The sequence below is a fragment of the Ailuropoda melanoleuca genome, chromosome 16, assembly GCF_002007445.2.
Source record: "Ailuropoda melanoleuca isolate Jingjing chromosome 16, ASM200744v2, whole genome shotgun sequence".
NCBI lineage: Eukaryota > Metazoa > Chordata > Mammalia > Carnivora > Ursidae > Ailuropoda > Ailuropoda melanoleuca.
Window position 1 is genome coordinate 21,141,041 of NC_048233.1, and position 24,974 is coordinate 21,166,014.

General features: G+C 37.2%; 1 pseudogene; it reads right to left on the minus strand.

Annotated features, from left to right (window-relative positions):
* Window positions 1-1,180: 1,180 nt before the first annotated feature.
* LOC117796751 overlaps window positions 1,181-24,974 on the minus strand; it is a 119,610-nt pseudogene continuing 95,816 nt past the window's right edge.

Genomic DNA, 24,974 nt, shown 5'->3' on the forward strand with positions numbered 1-24,974 from the left:
AGATGATATAGTGGGCCATTAAACAGTGGAGTTAAATTAGACATCGATAATATTGAGGTATTAAGAAAAGTCCCAAATATTTGGAAATTAAAGAACACACTACTAAACAGCTCTTAGGTCAAAGAAGAAATCACAAGGGATCCAACGATCTTTGTGGCCATAGGATCCAGTGGTGAGGTGGGCACTGTCTGCTGCAGTGCATAAGCGCATGCGCGCCCCCTGGAACTCGGCGTCGAGTAGAGGGAAGTACGCGGAGACACACGCCTGCAACAGCGTGGCGGGATCAAGCCCAAGTCTCGTCCTTCACCAGCTGGAGCCATTGCTCTCTTCCTCAGCACACTTGCGAGGGCAACCAAATGACAGGGAAGAAAATACCGGCTGCCCAGCTCACGCGAGGGGCCCCAGCTCTGAGTCTCTGCCATCAGCTTGCATAGCACAGCAACAATCAATAAGACGTTGTGGAATGATTTGAGAAACTGAGATGGATTCATGGTCACCCCTTTATTAACCTCATGCATTACTTTCCGATATGCTGCCTCCAACAGGAGCAGGTGGGATCTGCCAGCAACCCTGAGGGCGTTCCTCGCCCCATCCCCCCAAGGGTGTGCACACGTAAAGGCAGAGGGACACCCAAGAACCACTGACTGAACCACCCAGCTCCACCAATTCACACCTCATACAGATGCGTTTTAAGTACAGGCATAAGACAAAAAAGAATTCGTATTGAAGGAGAAACGCAGTGTCCTCAACGTAAGGCTGCAAAATTTTCTGTATATATAACAGCCTAACATTTAGTCTTTAGCTTAAAATATTTTCCCCCTTAATCATTTTTGATGCTGCAAAGCCCCACTGCCATCTGGAGACGGTGGGAAGAGAATGCCCAGGCTCCCTTTGAACCCCCTCTCATCCAAATGCTCACGTCAACTGGCCACAGTGGATTGATTCCCCATGGCTCCACAGAGTACAGTGGGGACCTGTGCACTCTGGACCTGAGAGCAGCGACCCAGTTCCATGGCTGTCACAGTGCATTCCAGAGCAGGCAGCACCAGACGGTGGTGACAGACGCGCGCAGATTAGGAGTCCTAGCCCTGCTGCGGGTGCCCTCGGACCAGGCAGTCCCCACGGGTGTCGGTTTCCTCATATCTCTTCCTTGATGTTTCATGTTTATTCATCTGTCATCCTAAACTGAAAGTCCAGAACCTTCCATACTAATTATAAAGTCCGGCTGAACATTTAGTAATGAACAAAGTTGTCTTTCTCCATGACGCAACTGTGCAGGAGACCTCTCCAAGAGAAAGCAAACGCTTGACAGCACCCAATCTCAGATCCAATTGTAGCTCCATGTAAGGTGCCATATTGGCTTTCTTCAGTTATACCCAAACTCTGGCCTTCTTCATAGCCTTCCTGATATCCTTCCCTGTGAGACCTCTCATCTGCCATCACCATGGCGTGGACCTTGTCCTAACTACCAGCCACAGCGTCTCCTGGCCGGCCCTGTCCCACTGGCTCAGCCACCCTGTGCCGCCACCACCAGTGAGATTCTAGCACCAACTCACTGCCTCTACTGAGGTGAGGACCCTTCTGGGGGCAGCCGCGCGGAAACGATAAATAATCATTTTTAAAGCAGTGACTTAGGTTTCTACCCTAGGAAGTACAAACAAACAAAACACAACTGAGCAAAATAAAATAAGAGCAGAAATTAATTGAAGAGACAAATTTGGTTTCCTGAAAAGATTGATAAACATCTAGGAAGACGATCAAGAAAAAGAGAAAAAATTACCACAAATTACCAACATGAGTAATGAAAAAGGGGATCTCACTACAGATTTTAAAGGTGTTACAAGAAAATATAGGAATATTATAAACAGCTTATGCCAACCAACTTGACTATGTAGGTGAAATGGACAGAATAGATTCACAGATGAGTTCTATGAGTTAAGGGAGAAATAATACCAATGTTTTTATTTGGTGAGCTCAACATAATCTTAATGGAACCTGATATCATCAGAAAGAAAAATTACAGACCAAAAGTATTCATGAACATAACTGCAAAACTCCTTGTCAAAATACAGCAAATAGAATCAAACAAAGCATAAAGACTACATTACATCAAGACCAAGTAAGGTTTATTCCAGCAATGCAAAGTTTAATGTTGGAAAAGCAATGAATGTAGTTCACCATATTAACTGAATAAACAACAAATTATATAATCACTTTAGTTTTTATTGTAAAAAATATTTGACAATATTAAATATCTGTTCATAATAAAATACCCAGCAAATGAGAAATAGGACTTCCTCAACATAAAAAAGGGCATCTATGTAAAATCTATAGCTAATATATTCAATCATGAAAGACTGGATGCTTTTCCGCTAAGGTAAGTGACGGTGCAATGATTTCTGCTTTGATCATTTCTATTTAGCAATGGAAGTCATAGCTGGTCCTATAAGGCAAGAGAAAGAAATTATATCATAAATATTGGTAAAGAAGTAAAATTATCCTTTTTATGGAAGACATAATTATCTACATAGAAAATTCTAAAGAATTTACAAAGCAGTTACTAAAAATATCAAGTAAATCTCCCGACTGTAAAACACAAGATCAATATTAAAAATTCAATTATATTTCCTAAATACAGCAAACAATAAGAAAATGAACTTAAAATTCTTTTCTATTTACCATATTTGATGAAAATGTTAATATTTAGAAATAAGTTTTTAAAAGTGCAAGATTTCTATAGTAAAATTTACTAAAATTCCTAATATAAAGAAAACCTAAATAAACGGAGAGTTACTCCATGTTCACTAATTGGAGTACTTAATATTGTTGTCTGTTCTCCCCAAATTAATCTATAGAATCAATACAGTAACAGTAAACTTTTTAATAAAAATTGATGATATTTTTCTAAAATACATACAGAAACTTAAATGTCACCGAAAAGTCAAAATGATCTTGTAAAAAAACAATAAATTTGGAGAGTCTGCTTCTCCGTCTGCTTGTGTGCTTGCTCTCTTTCTCTCTCTCTCTCTCTCTCAAATAAACAAAACTTAAAAAAAAAACCATTTTGTTTATTTGAGAGAGAGTGAGCGAGGGGAGCAGCAGAGGGAGAGCGAGAAGCAGGCTCCTCGATGAGCAGGGAGCCCGATGTGGGACTGGATCCCAGGACCCCAGGATCATGACTTGAGCTGAAGGCAGATGCTTAACTGACTAAGCCACCCAGGCACCCCTTGGGCATTGCCTTTTTTTTTTTAAATACTTTAATTTTTTTTAGAGTAGTTTTAGGTTTACAGCAAAATCTAGGAGAAGGTACAGAGATTTCCCATATATTCCATGCCCCCACACATACACAGCCTTCCTATTATCAGCATTGCCTACCAGAGAGGTAAACTTTTTACAACTGATGAACCTATATTGACACATCATAATCACCCAAAGTCCATAGTTTGCATTATGGTTCATGCTTGGTGTTGTTAGTTTTATGGGTTTAGACAAACATATAATGATGTATCTACTATTATGGTATCATACAGACAATTTCCACTGCCCTAAAAATCCTCTATACTCCACCTATTTATGTCTCCCCCAAAAGAATATTTTTTGAGAGCCAGTAATGAGCAAAGATTTCTTAGACAAAACATATAAAGCCATCATTATAAAGAAAAAACTGAAAATTGAACTTACAATTGAAGTCTGCTCACCAAAAGTCTCCATTAAAAAGCAAGATGAGGTAAGCCACAAAACATTCATAAAACATGCATCTGCCAAAGACCCATATCCAGAACATATAAAGAACTACTACAATTCACTAATAAAAAGATAAACTACTCTATTTAATATTAGGGAAAAATTTGTTCATGTACTTCACAAAAAAAATACATGCGAATAGTCAATAAACACATGAGAAATATTCAGCATCTTTATTCACCAAGGAAATGCAAACTAAAAACTCAATGGGATACCATTATTAACCCCTAGAATGGTTAAAATTTAAACTACTGTCATCACTAAATATGGCTAGAGTATGTAGCAACTAGAATTCTCATACAGCACTAATAGGCATGAAAAATAGTACAACTACTTTGGAAGAAATTTTATCAATTGCTAATGAAGTTAAACATACACCTACCATATAACCTAGCATTCCACTTCGGGGCATTAAGCCAAAAGAAATGGAAAGCATATATCCACAGAAATACTTGTTGAAGATGACTCATAATGGCTTTATTCCTAATATCTCCAAACCAGAAATAAAGCAAAAGGAGAATGGATAAAAATATTGTGGTATATTCATGTAATGGAATAATACTCACCTATAGAAAAGGAATAAATGACTGATAAATATAGCAATTTTAGCAAATATAGCAAAGACATTAGGCTGAGAGAAAGAAGCCAGACACAAAAGAGTGTATACCGTGACTCCATTCATACAAGATTCTAGAAAAGGCAAAACTAATCTATGATTAAAAGAAAACAAAAAAACACAAGAAAAAAATGGTTGTTCCTGGGGTAGGTGAGGTTGGGTAGGGCATGAAGGAACTTTCTGGGTGATGAAAACGTTCTTTATCTTGACAGTGGTGTGGATTATACAGCTGCATTTATTTGTCAGTCTCATCCTAATTGAATGCTTAAGTTTTATGCATTTTACTGAAGGCAAATTTTACTAAAAAAAGAACTGTAGAAAATAACTCTTCCTGATATACACTTAATATTATCAGCTTCCTTTATCACGATGAAAAGGGTATGCCTTACACCATACACTTTATAAATAGACAAACTATCTTTTAGATAGATTATGGATGGATGGATGCATGGATGGATGGCTACATGGAAGGATGGAAGATAGATAGATGGATAGATAGATAGATAGATAGATAGATAGATAGATAGATAGATGATAGATCACTGACCCAATCACAGTGGAGAGTAAGGTTTGCATAACTTTTCTATTACTGATAGCACCTGTATCTGTATTCATTTATACTCTCTTGGCACTCCCCCCTTTCCTTATCCAGCAATTAACAAGGACACGCATTTGTGTGTGTGTGTGTGTGTGCGTGCATGCGTGCGTGTGTGTGTGTGTGTGGGACAGTGAATTGGGAATCAATACAGCACAGTGGGAAGATCTGTCTTTGAAATCAGATAGACCTGGTTTCCAATTTTGATTCTGAAATTTATTAGGTGACCTTGTGCAGCTAACTTAACTTCTTTGAGAATCTGTTTCTTTAGCCATAAACTGGCATGATTTATGCTCTAAAGGGTTTATTCATTCATCTATTCAAAAAGGAACATTGACTTCCTATTATTTGCCATGTACAGGCTGTACATTTTGAAAGGACACTTATATCCAGAACATACAAAGAACTCCCAAAACTCAATAATAAAAAGACAAACAACTTAAAAAAAAAAAGGCAAAGACTTGGACAGACACTAGGGTGGAGAGTGAACAAGAAGAGCCACAGAGTAAATGCAAGAAAACTAGTTAGCTCTTTCAGTAGTTGGGTTGTAGCTTATTTCAGTTTGAAATAGGAGAATGTCAGTGAAGCCAGAGAGATGTAGATTGATCCTAGATGTACTTAGAAGGTAAAATTCATAGAACTTGATGAGAATTGGAAGTAAGGGTTGTAAGGAGGAGGCAACAAGTATGTTTCTTGTGTGCCAACTGGAGGGAGGATGGTGGCTTTCACTAAAAGAGGAAGCATAGGTAGGGGATCAGATTTCGTAGCTTTTGAGATAAATACAGAGAGAGCATGTAATGATGACTGGCTCAGAGAAGGCACTCAATAAATGAAAACTATTGAAGAATGGAGCAAAACTAATTAATTCATATGGGATCAGACCTGTAAACTTGATTTCAATCACAATTCTAAAATAAGTAAAAAAAAAAGAAGCAAGTATTGATGAAACCCACAAATATATACCCAAAGGTATGTACACAGATTTTGTTCAGATACTGCTGGTCTAAATCTAGGAGTTAATTACCCTAATTATAATATATCTGTTTTGAGAATACTATGAAACCTGAATTTCTCTCTCTTCTCATCTTCACACACATGAAGGTTTCAGAATCTCAAAGAAATATATAGTTATTTGGCTGAAAAGAGAAAACATCTTCACTAAAATAGTGAGTTGTTCATAAAGAAAGAAGGCAATCTTACACTGAAGAAAAGAGATATAAAACAACGTATATAGTATTTGATATTTCTGTGCAAGAAGTTGCTTTTAAAACATTATAACAGGATGCATGGTAATACTACCTAGCTTAGAGATGAATTTTGATGCTTTTGTGTAATCAGGTTACATATGAAAGAAACTTGTAGACCTTAATAACAAAACCAGGCTTTGGAAAAAATGACCAAAGCATACTCATTTTTATTTTATGCTTTGAAACCTGCATTGAGATATTTCATTACTCTTAAACCATGATGAAATCATGGAGGCATCATAGCAAGAGCTAAAACCCTGGGGAGGCTACTAACAATTTTGCCTTTACACTTCCTACATGATTGCGGAAATGTGGGTTCTACTTCCCCATGAGACTCTTATTGCCGGATTTGGTAGAACTGATGCTATATCAACAGAAAGGATTATGCCTTACAGTGGGGCCTTTTGCAGATTTGCCTTAGAAAGTTAAGTCCTATGTTAGATATGCTAAAGACATACCTTAAGTTAGAGAGAAATTAGCTTTCTGTAGGGGAAGGGGGAATTATACAACAAATACATAAATATGGACCTATAAAATGGATGATAATTTTCATTCATTATTTCACTCATTATTATACTTCATTCATTTATTCATTCATTTTGTTTCATTTTATTATGACACCATAGAGGCAGAAAAAGATAGAGGTTTCATAAATGGAGTGATCAGATTTGGTTAGGGAAAAACAAATATAATAGTGTAAGTGAAACTTTAGTAGGCAGAGATGGTGAGAAAAGACATTTTATTACAAGGAATTGCATGAACACGAGCACAAAGATTGCCTACATAAGAGCTTCATGCAAGTGGGGGCAAAGAGAATGAGAAGAGAAAACCAACTGCTGAGATATGAGGAAGGTAGAAACTATAGGCTTTGACATTTTATATGTGGGTGCAGGGAAATGAAGGTGAACATCAGTGAAGCCACACCATAACCACTGAAGCCATAAAAACAAGTGAGCATAGTGATGATGAGTCAGTGCAGCTGAAGTTCAGAAAATTACTTACGTTGGAACTGCACAGCTCAATTTATTATTATGGCACAGGAATTAGTTTCAGATTATGTTTAGGAGATTGTTTGTTGCCTAACATTGGATTTAGGGTTGACTTTTAATAAGTGTTGAATTACATAGAAGGTGCTTGATGTAGAGACAAAAATACTAGAAATGCTGCTTTTCAAGTCAGCTACAAAGAAATGTTAGAAATTTTTTTGAGCCATGAAAACATAAACAAAACATCAGAACAACTTACTAGCTTAGTGAAATGTAGCCAAGTTGGGGATAGTCCAGATTCCAGGAAAAATTGTAATATGTTTCTGGAGTCAGATACTCAGCTTCTTGCATATGCTCTGGCTTTAGTCAGTGCTGTCCACAGGGTAAAGCAAAGGCAGAAAATTTTATTTTTATAAGCTATTAAACTGTGAATAGGACATTGAACTTAATATAGGGCTGTATCCTTACCAGAAGCAATTAAATCAGGGTGGGAATGGTAATTCTACTGTTTTTCCAACAGCATAGCAGTTGAGAATAGAAGGGAAGGTTTTAGCTTGAACATTCTCTTAAGTCCCCATGGGTTATTATGAACTGACTAGTAGGGATGTTGCCTATAACTGTGGCAGCTGGTGACTAATTTGTAGCCTGTAGCCACCTCATTCTAAGTGTGTTTACAGCAAGTCTTTGGCCTAACTGTTTGAGTAAGAGTCATTCTCACTGGACTTATTATCACTAGGCCACTCCATATTCATGGCATGTGACCAAGTGATGCAGATGTTTAGAGACATTTTAGGCTGAAGATATGCTAAATTAGGAATTAAGACTCTAAGAGTATAATAAAGAAGGGTTGTCTGGATATAAGGGGGGAATTTAAGAGATCTTGGTAGTTGATAAATACTTCCCATCCTGGGTGTGCCTTTACTGGAATTGAAGACTTTGAAGTAAAGGTCCGCTGATTAGGATTTTGTACAGAAGATAAAATTTTCACAGTTGTGTTAGGAAACCCAGAAGGCCCTATATGGACATCCTAAGGGGTCAAAAAACCATAACCTAGTTATACACACAATTGGCAACTTGTTCTTTTGGCTCCAAGTCGTCTAAGAAGAATGACTTGGGGGAGCCAATCCCTTTCAGTGGATTTCATTTTCTCAATTTATAAAATAAAGAAAATGGAACAACTCCCATTTAAAATCTTAGCTCTGAGACGTACATATTCGTAGTCTCATGATTTGCAAAAACAGCACAGGGCTCCATGTCTACCTGTACCCATACCATTTGCATTGTGACGTTTAGCTCCTCCATCAAGGAGTTGAGCCTATTCTCCCATCCTTTGAATGTGGATCAACCCTGTGACTTACATTGGCCAATAAAATAGAGCAGAAGTAAAAATGTGCCAATGCTGAGTCTAGGCCTCAAAAGGCCTGTGTGTTTTTGTGTATTTTCTTGGAACTCTGCCACCACTATATGAGCAAGCATAGGCTAGCCTGATGGATGATAAGAGACATGTGTCCCAATCACCCCTGTCACTCCAGCTGGCAGCCAGCAGAACACCAGCTGTACATGAGGCCATCATAGACCAGCCAGACCCCTACTAACTTGCCACTGATGACAGGTGCATGAACGAGCCAAGCTGAGATCAGCTAAACCTGGCTCAGATCGGTAGAGCCACCCCCCTGACCTATAGAACTGTGAGCAATAATACATGGGTATTTCTTGAAAAGAGAGGTTGACAAACTATGGCTGTGGGCCACCTGCCAATTTTTGTAAAGTTTTATTGGAGCGTAGCCATGCCCATTTGTTTATGTATTCTCTCTGGCTTCTTTCACATTACAACAGCAGAGTTAAGTAGTTGGGACAGAGACTGAATGGTCCAAAAAGACTAAAATATTTACTATCCGGCTTTTTGAGAAAAAGTTTGATGACTCCCTGTTTTAAGTCACTTTTTTGGGGTGATTTGCTACATGATAATATCTAACTGGTGTGCCACCACATTAAGAAATTGATAAATCATTTTGGCTATTGAATCTTGCAAAATAAACTATTTTTTAAAAACAATGTGTTAGACAGCAACTGACTTATTATCTCTTATAATTCTGTGGTTTGACTGGGTTCTGCTAGGTTGTTCTTCTGCTCCACCTGATGTTGGACATTGATGTTATTTAGGAGTAAGACTGGACTGGAATTTCTGAGCACATTCAGGTAGGTGTTAGTTGATGCTGGCCGCCATCTGGGAGATCAGCGGGGGCTATTGACTGGGGCCCTATGCATATGGTTTGAGCCCCATGCTGGGTTCTCAGAGAAAGTGTCCCAAAAGTGAGAGCTTTGGGAAGCCTAAGCCAAAGCTACTTCTCATGACTTAGCATTAGAAGCTGACTTCTGCCGTGTTCTGTTGGTCAAAAATGAGTCATGGGGCCAGTCCGGATTTAAGAGGAGGGACTACATTAAGGAATAAATACTGGGAATTTAGGTTCATTGGTACAGGGGAAAATATCATTGAATACTAGTTACTTCAACTACAAAGTACAACTTTTTCCCTCTCCTTCAGTGTTTTCTTTTTGTCTTCATTTATGGTATAGAAATCGTTCAACTCACCAGTATGCTCCATATACATGCATACATAGGAACATATATTTATGTGTATACATTGGATTATAGACTTAGTTTGGTTTGGTCGGATAGCAGAGTGATGTTTATACATGAATCTTGTGCTTTTGGAAAGGGTCACTTCACATCTGCTTCAATTAAAATGTGTGATGACTCTTTAACCTTAGAGTTTTAAGGCTTTTAATCATATTATGTAATTTTATCCATCCTTGGCAAGCTGATAATTTAGATTGGAAGGTGACCAACAATGAAACATATGAAATAATGTAGCAACTTTCCATGGTACTTCACTCTCCCTTTGGCAGCCAGTGCATCCCATACACCTGTGGGCTCAGCTTAATCCAGTCAACACAAAGTTTAAAAGAAGTCAGAGTTTAGGTTATCTAGGTGTTACAATGCTGCTCATTTTGAGCGTTCTTCTGTCAGTGATCATCTGAAAATTCCAATGCTATGTACTTTGAGCTCTTGGTTTATTTTGTCTCAACTGATAGATCAACCACTTTAAACCACAAAACCCCTGTCATCTGTTTTGTACGCCTGATTTTCAGAACATTCGTTTTGCTCTCTAGCAGTTTTGAGATCTTTAACTTTCAAAGTGGCTATTTCCAGACCATAACACCTTCTTTCTCTGTGTCAAATTCCATAGCAACCATGCCTATTCAGACGACCCCCCCATATGCACGCCCCACTCTCCCAGACCTGTATAGTAAATACAAAGCAGGAAGACACAGAAGTTATTTCTCTTTATTTTATGCTAGAAGTTAAATTGAGTGGGTTTAAAGTGAGGTATAAACTCCTTTCTTTTGCTGACTTCTTTTCTGTGAATTTAGAGGAAAAGTTATACTGACCCCTTCCTCTCAAGTATTCTCTTTCCCCTATTTATGATATTCACATGTTAAAATAAAAATTCTGCACTTAATTCTGATTTCTCTATAAATATTTCCAAAATTCACTGCTTTCTTACATGATTATGTCAAATGTTTCCACCTACTCACCATCCTCTTTCACTGTAATCTCTCACAATCTATCCTTTTGTGTTGCTGGTTTCCTCTGGATTACTCTGATGCTCTGAAGCAAATCTAGGGATCCATGCTAGCACTGGATCCATTCAAATGCTCTTACCCCTTTATTTCCAGACCTTCAGCTATTTCTTATTCTCTGTGTTCAATCCTATCCCTGCTCTCTCTGACCTATTTCTCTCACCCCTGCTATTTCACACAGTAATCGATCAGATAGTGGCAGGTAAAATGATCACATCTATCCCATTGGGGGCATGTCTTCTAGGAGTATGGCAGGCCATGTGGAAGAGTAAACCCCTCATCTATGATTTACTGCATAAACACAGAAGACAAAGACCAGAATCATGATCAGGAGAGATAGACTTTATGCCATGGAACAAAGCTAAGAGAGGAAATTTTAAGGCTAGTGTTTGATCCAGCTGGATTCGAGAGAAGAAGAGAAGGGGATTCTAAAATAAGAAATCATGACAACAGGGAGTGAGAGACAAGGTGAATAAAATGTATCCTGCAGCAATTTCATTAACGGAGTAAGGACCACAGTGTCAGCTTTTTAAAGATGGTCATGTTGGAGTCCTTTAAATTGCTGGAGCAAAACTCACCGTTGTCTATGTGTTCCTCTTATGTTTTCAGTATTTTTGTATATACAGCTTTGTCTTTTTTTTTTATTTATGGATATCTTGTGAAAGTTAGGCCTGGTTCTAGATTCTCTACTCTATACTCACTACTTTAACTATTTTTTAGGAAAACTTATTTTTATGGAATTGTAACTTAAGTATAGTGAAATGCACATATATGAAATATATAGCTTGCTTTTTTGCTTTTTTTTTGTATATTTACCTATATCAAGCTATAGAAACTATTTTTTTTTAATATTTTATTTATTTATTTAACAGAGATAGAGACAGCCAGCGAGAGAGGGAACACAAGCAGGGGGAGTGGGAGAGGAAAAGGCAGGCTCATAGCAGAGGAGCCTGATGTGGGGCTCGATCCCGTAACACCGGGATCACGCCCTGAGCCGAAGGCAGAAGCCTAACCGCTGTGCCACCCAGGCGCCCCAAGCTATAGAAACTATTACCCATGAACTATTGCATGCTCCGTGATGTCCCTTCTGAGGAACTACTACCCCAAAGGTTAATTTTGCCAATTTAAAAAATCTATAGCTTTTAAAGGTATTATTGGTAGACAACAAATGAAATATTTCCATGTACAATCCTGGAAGTTTCCTCATACCTCTTTGCAATCCCTCCCTTTCATGCTCCCTTCTCTCCAATCCCATAACAACTATTGATTGCACTTTCCTGTATTTGTTTAAAAGATTTATTTATTTATTTATTTGAGAGAGAGAGAGAGATATTGGGGGAAGGGGCAAAGGGAGAGAATCTCAAGAGATTCTGTCCTGAGTGCAGAGCCACATGTAGGGCTCCGTTCCAAGACCCAAGACCATGACCCCAGCTGAAACCAAGAGTCAGACGCTCAACCCAGTAAGTCATGCTGGTGCCCCTGCACTTTCCTGTATTTTACATAAATGGAATTATACAGCATTTAATTTATTTGCCTTTTCCTCTGAACATAATTATTTTGTGATGTGTACTTGATAGAGCATGTTTCAATACTTAATTTTTGTTCTATTGCTGAATAGGCTTCCAGGCTATGGATATACCACACATTTTTAAAAATCCATCTGTGTTTCCAGTTTTTGGCTATTACAAATAAAGTTGTAGTGAACATAATATAGGCTTTTTATTTATCTTGGGTAAATATTAAGCAGAATGGCTTGATCATATAATATGCTTATATTTAACTTAAAAAAAAAAACAACTGCCCAACTTTTCCAAAGTGGTTGTACCATTCCATTCCCACTAGCAGTAATTGAAAATTTGTTTCTCCATAACCTTATCAACACTTAGCATGGTCAGTCTTTTTAATTTTAGCCATTCTAACAGATGTGAAGTAGTATCTCATTCTGGTTTTATTTATGTTGCTCTTTCTTATAAACAATAATATTGAGCATCTTTTCCTGTGCTTATTTGTTATCCATATATTTTCTTTAGTCAAGTATCTCTTCAATTCTTTGCTCATGTGTTTTGTGTGTGTGTGTATTTTACTCGAGTTGTTTGTTTTCTAATTGTGTTTGAGAGTTCTTTACATATTCTGGATAGAAATACTTCATTAGATATATGATCTACAAATGTTTTCTTCAAGTCTGTGGCTTGCCTTTTATTCTCAACAGTTTTGAAAAGCAGAACATTTTGTGGATGCTCTTGGTGCCATAGCTAAAAAATATTTGCCTAATTCAAGATAACAAAGTTTCTTCTTTATTTTCTTGTAGAAGTTTTATAGTTTTCAGCTGTACATTTAGGTCTATAGTTTATTTTGGGTTAATTTTAAAATGGTACGAGGTATGGATTCAGTTGTGGTCATTTTCAATTATTCTACCACTATTTGTTAAAAAGACTAGTTTTACTGGTTTTGAACTTTATATAAATGGAACTATGGAATTGTTTTTTTTATCTGATTTCTTTTGCTCAAAATTTTGTCTTAAAATTCATTGATTTTGTTGTGTGTACCAGTAGTTTATTCTATTCCCTCGCTCTATAGTATTTCAGTGTAAGAGCATACCATGATCTAGTCATCCATTCTATAGATGATGGGCATTTCCATTCTATTATTGATGGACATTTTGGTTGTTTTCAGTTCCTTCCTCTTATGAATAATGCTGTTATGAACATTCTTGTCTTCTGGCGACATAGCAATAATTTCAGTTGGGCATATATACTTAGGAGTGAAATTTCTGGGTCATAGGGTATAAAAATGTTTAGCTTTAGTGGGCCCTGCCAGAAAGTTTTTAAGTGACTATATCAATTTAGTTTCTTACTAACAATGTGTGAGAGTTCCACTTATTCACCAATGCTTGATATTGTCAGTCTTTCTTAATTTTAGTAACTCTAGAGAGCATGTAGATGCATCTAATTTTAGTTTAATTTGCATTTTCCTCAGGAATAACAATGATGAGCACAAGGCATAGCACATAGGCCAATTGGGTATCCTCTTTTGAAATTTCTATTCAAGTCTTCAAGCCTTTCTTCGTTAAAAATTTTTTTATTTGTAGAGTTCTTTATGTGTTTTGGATATGAGCTTTTTGTATGTAGAAGTTCTTTTTTTTTTTTTTTTTAAGATTTTATTTATTTATTTGGCAGAGAGAGACATAGCCAGCGAGAGAGGGAACACAAGCAGGGGGAGTGGTAGAGGAAGAAGCAGGCTCCCAGCAGAGCAGGGAACCCAATGTGGGGCTTGATCCCAGGACCCTGGGATCACGCCCTGGTCCAAAGGCAGACGCTTAACGACTGAGCCACCCAGGCACCCCTGTATGTAGAGGTTCTTAATCTGAGAACTTAATTTTGAAATATCAAACTTTTCATCTTTTCATACAAAGCTTATGCTGTAATCCTTCATTTAAGAAATCTTAAAAGTAATGTCATAAAGATTATCTCCTTTTTTTTTTAGAACCTCTTGTTTTCTTCTTTGAAATTTAGGTCTATGATACATCTTGAATTAATTTTTGTGTCTGGGTGAAAGACAGGTCAAGATTCATTCTCTTAAATGTAGATGTTCAATTAATGCAATATCACTTATTGAAAAGACTATCCTTTCCCCAAACTGAATTGCAGTGGTACCTTTGCCATATAGCAGTTGATTATATGTGTATGGGTCTGTTCCCATACCTTCTGTTCTATTGTTCTAGTTTTGTACATTGTCCTAATTACTTTAGATTTACAATGGTCTTAAGATCTGGTAGGGAAAAATTTGTTTTCTTCTTCAGGATTGCTGTGATTTTCCAGGTCCTTTGTATTACCATATAATTATAGAACCAGTATAGCAGTTTCTGCAAAAACTCACTGGGATTTAACTGTGATCACATTAAATACACAGATAATTTGTTAAGAACTATCACATTCAAAACATTGATTCTTCCCATCTATGAACATGGTATATTTCCTCTTTTATAGATCTTTAATTTATGTCAGTGTTGTTTTTTAGCTTTTGGTACAAATGTCTAGGATGTCTTTTATTACATTTATTTTCAGATATTTGATGCATTTTCTGGCAATATTAAGTAATACTATTTTAAAATTTTTATTGATTTTATTTTCCAAGTTTTGCTAGATGCAAAAAGACATACATTAATTCTGAGCATTGACCTTTAATATAGTAACCTTGCTAAATTGACTTACTGATTTTAAAATTTTATGTGTAGAATCTTTTGATGTAGTCTACATGTGGAATCACCTGTGATTAATGATAGTTTCCTTCCCTGCAAACCACCCCCCCAATCTTTATGTCTTCTTTCTTTTACTCGCATAGAACAGGATCTCATACAATTCTGAATAGAAAGGTAAAGATGATGGTAAACTCCCTTGTTTTCTTTCTACTATATTTTATTTTATCCCACTACCAGTACTAGTTATGCTTAAACTGTAATCTTTAGATTTTTCTCCCTCCTGACTTTCCTTTACATAGGAATCTCTGCTCCAAGCAGTATCCTAAATTTCTTCCCCAAACTCACATAGTCATCTGGGGTGTGGACATTTCCTTTGGCTTATGTTGAATAATGTTGATTAAAGAGTCTATCAATCTGATTACAAGATGATATAAGTACTATAAGAGGCTAAGTAATTTTCTGTCTTTTATACTAGACACCATTTCTGGAGTGCAGGGATTATGCCTGTTATCTCTTTATTCCTAGTATCTAGAACCATGCCTGGTGCATCAGAGATATTTGATATTTGATGAATGTTTGCTGACTGAAAGAGTGATGCTCCAACTCTGAACTTTCACTAGTCTTCCACATCTATTTATTAACTCAGTGTTTTCATTTAGCTGTACCTCCAGGGGGACATGTATGCCCTGAACTCAATGCAATAAACAATTTCTCTTCTTCTGTGTTCCTGTCCCAATGACTCAACTGTCCAATTAGCTCTCTGGGACATTCATCTGGTAGTTAATTTTTTACTACTTCCTTTTTAAAAGTCTCATTTGGCTTCACATATCAAGTTAGTTCTCATATCCTACTAATTCTTTCTTGCTGGGCTTTTTGGATTTGAGCCTTCTTTTCCATTTCCATAGTCATTACCCTAGTCTAGTGTTTTATAACTTCATTCCTTGACTGTGATATCTCTTGGTTGTGTTACTTGTTTCTAGTCCCTCTATTCTTCAGCGTACTCACCACACACCTAACAAAACAAAACAAAACAAAACAAAACAAAACAAGTCTTCCTTAGACATTACTTTAGTCACGCATTTCCCCCAAGAAGAAACGTAGATTCTCTTTATCTATGCTAATAGCCTGCCAGCCCTGTTTTATTTCATACTATGTGCATACATACCCTGTTTATCTCCAACATAGTCATTCATTCGACTTCACAAAATTTAGCCTCCTTGTTATGCCCACTTCTTTGTCATTGCTCCTATAATTCCATGGAATGGCCACTTCTTCTCTTTAAAGATGCTATGCCTGTAACTTTGTTAAAGACTTGGCTCCAGATTTACCTCTTTCAAAAAGATCCCAATGAATTGTATCATCTCAAATGAAACATGCCCTTCATTTTACACATTCCTAATATTTTTCATCTATAAGTATTACTCTAACAACCAATTATCAAGGAAGCACAATTTGGTAGTTCAGAAATGATACTTTAATACTAAAGTCTTTATGTTAACATGTGCTTTTTTACCATGATTACAAATGTTTTCCTGATGAGGAGTTATGGATTTGGGCTATCTTGTGAGGAATGCAAGAACTGTGACATTCAGATGTGTGAAAGATGTGTTGTGCATAAGCAAAGTAAAATATTCTTGTTTTTTTGAATTTTAAACAGAGGCTCATGTACTATTTTCACGCATTAGATGGAATATGGTCATAAATCGAAGCATAAGATCTCAGGCAAGAAAATGTGTGATATATGATTTATGAGGATTATGGGGTTTGTGAGGACTAAAGGGGATCCAGGTATTACCTGACCCACTGTCTTTAGTTCAAACTGAGGTAAATAGAGTCCTAGAAAAACTGTGACTTATCCAAGATCTCACATCTAATTAAGAGTAATTGTGATTATAACTGAGGTCTCCTAATGTGAAGGCCAGTGTTTTGTTTTGTTTTGTTTTATATTACATAAGGTCACCTGTGCTATTTTTAAACTACCAATCAGGGCCCTGCTGCATTGTCAGCTCCCAAAAGTCAGGACTGTGCGTTTGTTTTCTTCTACTTTTCTCCAGAGCTGTTCTCCCTGGAGCAGAACTCAGTTTCAACATTTATGACACCTCCTTTCCCCTGTGTTGTATTCTTTACCTGGAAGACTGTCAATAATGTTTTCAGAATCATAATAGAGAGGAGACTTTCTCTCCTAAATCACTTTTTTGGGCATTTCTCTTAAGAATAGAGGATTTAAGACTTGTGCATAATCAAGGACTCCTGAAATTTGTCTTAGCTATGAGTTAAGAAGGTGGAGGCCCTGAGCAGGATGACCTACTACTTTTCTCTATTACCTAAATCGTTCTTTATTTCCTAATCCCTTTTAGGATCTGGTCAGAACTGGAAAAAATATCAATAGGAGAAGTTGAAGCTCATCAGAGGCTGCCTGTTAGCTTCGAAACACTCAAGTTTCCACAACCTTGCTTACCCTTAGGCTACAGATCTAGGGCAAGCCACAGCTCCATGTGTTCTCACAGCGATGTCTCTTCCGTCACTGTTCTTCCCGTTGGGAATCGAGCCAGATGTTGAACCTACGATGGTTCCTTTATCAAGACATTGACAGAAGACCAGAATATTAAACTCTTGACCTCCAATAGGAGCCAACAAATCCCAGATACAGATTTCAATCAAGAAACAACCATTTTCCTCAGAATATAAGCAGGCTGTTGCTCAGCTCATCAGGTTAGAATCTTGCTGTTAAGTTACTACCCAGAGGGCACATTATTCCTCTTTTTATTTTATTTTTTTTTATCTCTAGATTAGAGTTCTCTAAGCTAGCAGAATGTGAAGTAAAACCAGCTGTTTACAAGAGAGGAAACTTTTGCTTATTTATATATAGGGGTCCAAGTAAATAGCCTGATTAAAAACGGACAGGCAGTTAAAAATATGATCCACTGAGTGGTGTAGGGCAGGCATTTAACTTAAATGTGAAATCTTATGATATCCGTTTGAATTGAGAAGGAAAGCATGTTTTCATGCAGTGGTATTCGTGAAATGTTATGCATAAGCTCAGAAAATTCATTCATCATGGGAGTTTGAACACTGTTAATTTGTTTTAAGCAACTTCTATTATACCACTGAAGTCTTCCTATTACATAACAGCAGCACTGAGTCATCTGTTTGCTTAGTTACTTCATTCAATTATGGGTACTATAACTTTCAAACTTTATAGTCTTTCCTCATTTCTCTCTTACTTAAAGAAAATCAACAAAACAGGAATTGTTCCTACAGTCGTCCTTTGTAAGGAAGGTCCCATCTGAGCAACATTATTCCAGCCCTTGTAGTTCATTTTTTCTCCTTAACAAGAGCATAGAAGTGGTCTTTTTTCCCCTTGAATGTGCATATTCCTGAGGGAGCTTAAAAACTTCCATAAATCAATAAAGTAATTGCTACATAATGACCTATTGTTAGTGTTCGTGCCCAGAATGATGTCACAAGGGGGTAATGGAGCTACTGAATCAAAAAATGGCAGCTGTTTCCAATTTATTTGAGAGTCAGTTGGACAGAAAATTAAATAAACACATAGACAAGAAGGACAAGGGCAAGTCCTTGTATTATTCTTATGATAGTTTTAATTCAATTGCAGAAGTCAGCAGGCAGCTGATATTGTGGCCCAGAGTTTCATTAATTGCCTGTCTCGCATGTCAGTGAGACAGCACATGCTCACTTCATCATTTTCAGCTTTTGTTATTTGCATTTTAAAATACACACACCAGTGAAGCATGGATCAAACTTTTCTTGTGTGTGGGTTTTTTTTTTTGTTTTGTTTTTTGTTTTTTCTTGTTAGAACAGCCCTCCAACTCTCAGAAATGTATGATTGGGAGAAGTGGCTTTATCCTCTACCTGCAATGATGGTGTCTCTTTCCTCCCTCAGGGCAGGCAGCCTAGAATTTTTTTAAATTACTCTCTCCTCCTTGGGGGAAGGCCTGAAGACTTGTATTTGTTGTGAATCCTGAAGAAAAAAGCGTCACCCGGTTTGCAGGCTCTTCTCCACTGTGACTGGGAGCTTTGATGTGCCCTTTTGATGTTCCTGCCTTGAGGCAGCTGGAGAGGATTATCAAAAGTAGCCTTAACAGGCCAGGTTGGAGTTGGGGGTGCAGCTCCATTGCAAGCCAGACTTCACATCCCTAATGTAAACACTTTCACTGAGGTGGGGTTGCCAGAGTGCAGATGAGATTTCAAGGTACTGCCAACCCAGCCTGCCTCGATGGAGCTCTAATTTCAGACCGTCCTTTTGGTTGGATGCTATTGTCAGGTGATTGAGTGATTTGCTATGTGGTCTGGTAACCACTACTTTATTTATTTTTCATGATGGGATCTAATTGCAACTAGAGAATGACTTCAATTCACCATTTAAAGGAATTGCAGTTTTCTCCTAAGAACCATACAGCCCAATTTTAAAAGATTCCCTTATGGTAAAAGGACCTTTCAAAGGTAAATGAGCCCCTTTAATTTTAGGGACGAGAGAACGGAAGTCTGGTGTGCCAGTTGGAGATTCTTAGTGTAAACTGGTTTTGTTTAGATTGTAATGAAATGAAGAAGAAAGGAATTTTCTAGAAGGATATCCTGGGCTTCCCAGAGGCTTGGAGGCCAGCTTTGCAACCAGGCATTGTAAGTGACAGAAATAAGGGTGCTTTAGAGGACCAAGAAACAGGAAACAGGAAGGGCAGTGTAGGATGGGAATGGAGGGTTCAAAGAGGCAATAGCTAATTAACACGTAAATACAGTATTTTAGAGAGTGATAAGTATCATGAAAAACAGTGAAGCAAGGTGAAGGAGATAAGGAGCATCAGTATTGGAAGTCTTTTTTGATATGGGTCAAAAAAAGAGCTCCCTGCTAAAAAACGTCAAGAGCAGACACCTGTTAGAACTGAAAGAGTATGCCGAGCAGGTAGATACCAGGGGAAGAAAGAATACTCCAGGTAAAGGGAATAGGAAGGGCAAAGGTCTTACTTCAGGATATACTTTCTGTGTTTAGTGAGGAGGCTAGTATGGCTGTGGAAGAATACGAGAGAAGGGTAGTTTGACATGAGGCCAGAAAATTGGGTGGGGTGGAAAGGGGCAGACCATATAGGGACTTGTAGGCCATTTAAGAGCTTTGGATTTTGCTTTAATTTCACTAATGGTTCCCAGGGATAAATCGAGAATTTGACAAGCATGATGAAATGCTGATGTTGGGAGGTTGGCAAGACTCAGTTATGAGTTAGGCAAACCAGCTCACAGTGATTGAAATGCATGCCTCAACAAAAAGCCCAAGTGATGACATATTATGAGACCTTTGGGAATACCCATGGATACTCAAAATCATGAATGGCTAATCTCTACATCCAAGGATCTTCTGCATTTACAGTTTTTTACTTTTGGGAGATGTCAGTGGAAAATTATGCTCCAAAAGGGCATAGCATATGTTGTTACTGTATGACCTCAATGTCAAATTCCTAAACGCAAATTCACATCTTGGAAACTCACCTTTATGGCAGTTCTTTTGAGAGGAATTAATAACTTTCACTGGCACTGAATATTCAGGCTATCGAAAGTGTGTAGGTTTTGTGCCTTGTAAGAGTCTTTCTGCATGGTCTTCAGGAGAAACATTTCAGTTCCACAGATATAAAAGCCATTCAAAACATGTTGAATTTCAGTTCAAAGTTTTAATTGCATTTCTTTAAAAATGCCTTGACATAGAACCTAAGGCAAGGCACTTCTAAAACAAAATAATGACTACGTCATGTGTATTAGTAATTGCAGTGGGAAGCAGATCTCCTTATTCCATTCTGAAAGGGTTACGGAATAAGCCCCCCAAACTGGGCGTATATAAAAGGGGATGGCAGCTGTGGTAAAGGAACATTCAAGTAGAGTTGGTGCCTTGGGAAGCAGAATACTCTGACTTTCCTTTCTTTTCCTTCTGTCTTCCTCATGAAGCACTGAGTGCTTGCATCTCGCAGGAAGATAGGTGGAGAGGCATAACCATTATTACTACAGAGAGAAAGCCAGACAGGTAAACATTTTGCCCTTGATCAGTTCAGGCACCAGATTATTGCCAAGTAGGCATCTGCTTTTGAGAGCTGACAACAAGCTACCGGGAGGCTTCTGACATGAAATTAAGACTCAGATTGCATTAAATCCATAAGATAAGCAGATAGCCTCTTAGGCAGGTGATAGACAGGGGTCTTTTATAATTTAGTCTTTTCTTCATATATTTGTCTTTTGTTGTAGTATAGTTCAGTTGTCATAAGCATACGTGATGCTTGCTTTAACAGAAAATGTAATTGCCGTAGTTTGAAATCGTGGTTAAAAATGTGTATTTTAGAATAAAATGTATGTGGGTTGAAATCTCAGCTCACCCATTACGAAAGATATGACCTTAGTGACTTAACCTCTGTTAGTTTTTGGCTCAACAGCTGTAAAATGGAGAAAGTAGCGGTGCCTAAGTTTAAATGCCCAATAAATCATGGCCATTATTTTTACTCTTAAGAAAAATTGGGATGGATGTGGATTTCAACAACAAATGATAGTGCAGTGGTGAATCTGCGTGATTGGTGGTGGCTTTTATAACCTGACGAGGCAGTTATTAAGAGATAAACTGCTTCCTCAAATGGTGAAATGGAACTTTTTTTTTTGGTCACAGATGATCAACGTGAGAATCTGTAACGTGCAATATAGGGGAGGGTTTTCCCATGGGAAAATTGCTCTTGAGTTCTGGGGGAGCCTCCCGGCCCTGCAGTGGTCTCACCAGTGGTGATTCCACTGAGTCAGTCCTGGCCAGATGCTTGGGTGTGGAATGGTGATAGTGCCTATTCCAGAACAAGTGGACGCATGGAAAGGATAGATACATTCTTACTGACCACTTATTTGTTAGACTGGACTCTAATCTTGAGCCTTGTCAGTTACAACCATCTGGTTCCCTTACCAACTAAAACAGATCCCCAAATACCTCTCATTTTGTGATTTCTCACTCTATAAAAAAATGGAATTTTGAAACATTATTTATAAGAAAATATGTAATGTATTTCTATTTTATTTGTTCACATTTTACTTATTTAGTAGAAATGAAACACATATGTAAAAGGACCTAACCCCTTTTCTTTCCTACCAGGTCCCTTACAGGGTGATGTTTTAGTTAGACTACTACAGTCGTAATCTGTATATACATAAAATACAGTGTATTTTGCAGCCTATCTTTTAGGTATAGCTTCAGCATCCACCACGATTAGTGATTTCAATTACATATCCATGGAATCACGTGGGTGCCTTTATTACAGTGTATTTTTTAAAGAAAAACAAAAGACTAGCCTAATGAAATAGTAATAAAGAAAAAATAATGGAGGATGTAAAATTGCATATAATCACCAAGTTTTCACTTGATATTGCTACTAAAATATACTTCCCCTCTAACTCCTCTTCCCCTCAGATGCATTAAAATACTTATATATTGAAAGTTTGTTTTTCCCTCATCCCACCAATATTGCATCAAAACATAACACCAATTGTTTTGGTGATGTTAAAAAAAAAAAAAGTAACGTTTGTAGCTAAGTAACCCTGTTGTCTTTCCATCTGAGCTTCTCTTTTAAAACTGCTTAGTTTTGTATGAGATTTGCTCGTAAGTCAGGTTTTATGAATCAAGAAAACTCTGTATGGTCTTGCTAAAGCAGCATGTGCTGCTAATTTCTTTTTACACTGCCACTCTCTGAGACACATGCACACACTTGTGGGTATAAGCACATACCCTATTAGCTTTTTATACTTAATAGGGCCCTTGGCATTTTTGAGTCTTAGACTAATTTGTTTTATTCTGCCTCCCTTCTGTTGTAGTCAGGAAAGTGAGTTGCCTTAAAGTTAAGTGCCCTGTGATCATCCTGCATGAAGGGCATCGCACAAGTCCTATCATCTGATTGATTAGATACTCTCCTCCCTGGTCTGTTCTCTTGGCCACTGGAATTTAAAGAGGAATGGGACTTGGTTTGTCATTCACAGGATATTTTGACTGTGCCTTTACTCTCCCCAGCTCATTAAGCTCATAGCTCTTATATTCTTCAACAAATATTTAACACCAAGGGGAAGTAATTCATTCACCAAGGGAGTTTGTCAAGGTGGTCTGTTGTATCTTTTGCATAGCATTATCGCATAACTAAGTATTAAGATTCTATCTAAATTAATTCCTTCCTCAAGATTCTTACATCAATGCTAAAGAGAGATGGTGCTACTACATCAGTTTCCTTGGAACTGAAGAATTAGATTGTGTTTTTCTCAACAGAATGTGATTGAGGTCACATTTTGATGACCAGAGTCAATATTATTTAGTAATCTCCCCACCTCTCAGGTGTTATTTAGAATTCTACCTTGGTTCTCCTTGTCATCTTTAGTGGCTTGAAAAAGCTAATTTAATTCCTAATATAAGGAAAAGTTATGATTTGATCACCAAAATAAATTAATAATAGTGTTAAAATAGTACAGGACGTGCCTACGTTTCTGTCAATGCTGACCCATTGAATTGTGCTTGGTAAAAAATTCAATATACAAGTGGATTATAACATGTGAATACCATTGTGTGTATATTAAGGTTTTATTTTGAAAGCACTTACGATTCATCATTTTGTGTATTTAAATATATTTTAAAAATAATTCATATCAGGTCAATATGTGTAATAGCACATAACGTATTTATTATTATTGGGACTCATTATTATATTACTAAAATACAGGTTATTTTCTGCCTGTACGTAATTTTGTTATTATTTTTATGAAGAAATATGATTTAGCATCTTAATAATACTGTGCTTTCAAATCCATAACTAAACACTGAAAACTTCATTGGCACACCAAGGTCATTTTTACAATTTGAAAGTAATGTGTGTACGTGGTTTGGCTATAAGAATCCCAGATCAAAGTGTATTAATTCATTTTTGAAAGCACTGCAGTTTCGGTCTTTACAATATTCTCTTTTAAAAACCACCACTAGCTTTCATTGCTCTTTGCCTGAGCCTCATATTCCACATTTTTGACTGTGAGGTTTTCCATTCTGTTTTCCTCTCTCCCTCCTTTCATTCCAGCCAGCAGTAATTTTTGTCTGGACCAGTTCTTCAAGTAAAAGATGAGATTATACATCAGTTATAACAACCAACAACTCATTTCTTCCTATCTTCCTAAAGCACAAATTAGGCATTCATTGTGAACATGGTACCCTAATAGATATTATAAAAGAGATATTTAAAGAAAGGAATTATTGATTTCAAGGGATTTAATACATGACTATTATCCTTCCTTCCCAGTAATTTTTTAGAACCTATAGCTCTGAAATAATCTGTACGTGGCATTGTAACAAAGTTGGGCCCTTCTTGAAGAGTAAGGCAACACAGGAATGAGATGTATCTATCTCGAATCTTCACCATTCCATAATGATGGCATTTTATGCTTCACTGTTCTAAAAGAGTTAAACTTTGTTGTATTGAGGTTTAGAGGGCCTCTCATCTGCTCAGATTGATCTAAATTTTCTAGACTATATTTTCATGATTTCTGGGCTACAGAGAGGGAACCAGAGATAAAGCCAGTGAAATTCTGTGAACATGACTTATGAGCATCTGGCTAACTACTGAGATCAGGCCTCATAGAATGTCAGTTCCTAAGTGGAGTCACCAGGCACCTCGAATCCAGATTCAACTTGCAGGTCAGAAATGCATAATTATTTGAATACCTGGGGATTGTGAGACTCTGAGGGACTGAGCCACGTAAATTAACTTCCACAACATCGATATTTAACAAAAATAAGAATGTCTAGATTTGTTTAACCTTCTAGGAGAACATTGTACCATAGTGATCTTTTTTAAAAATACAAATTTAAATTCTCGACATGCATTCACAAGCAAACTTTGAAACCCTACTCTGATTTTGGTGTTTTCCTATTTGGAATATATATAAAT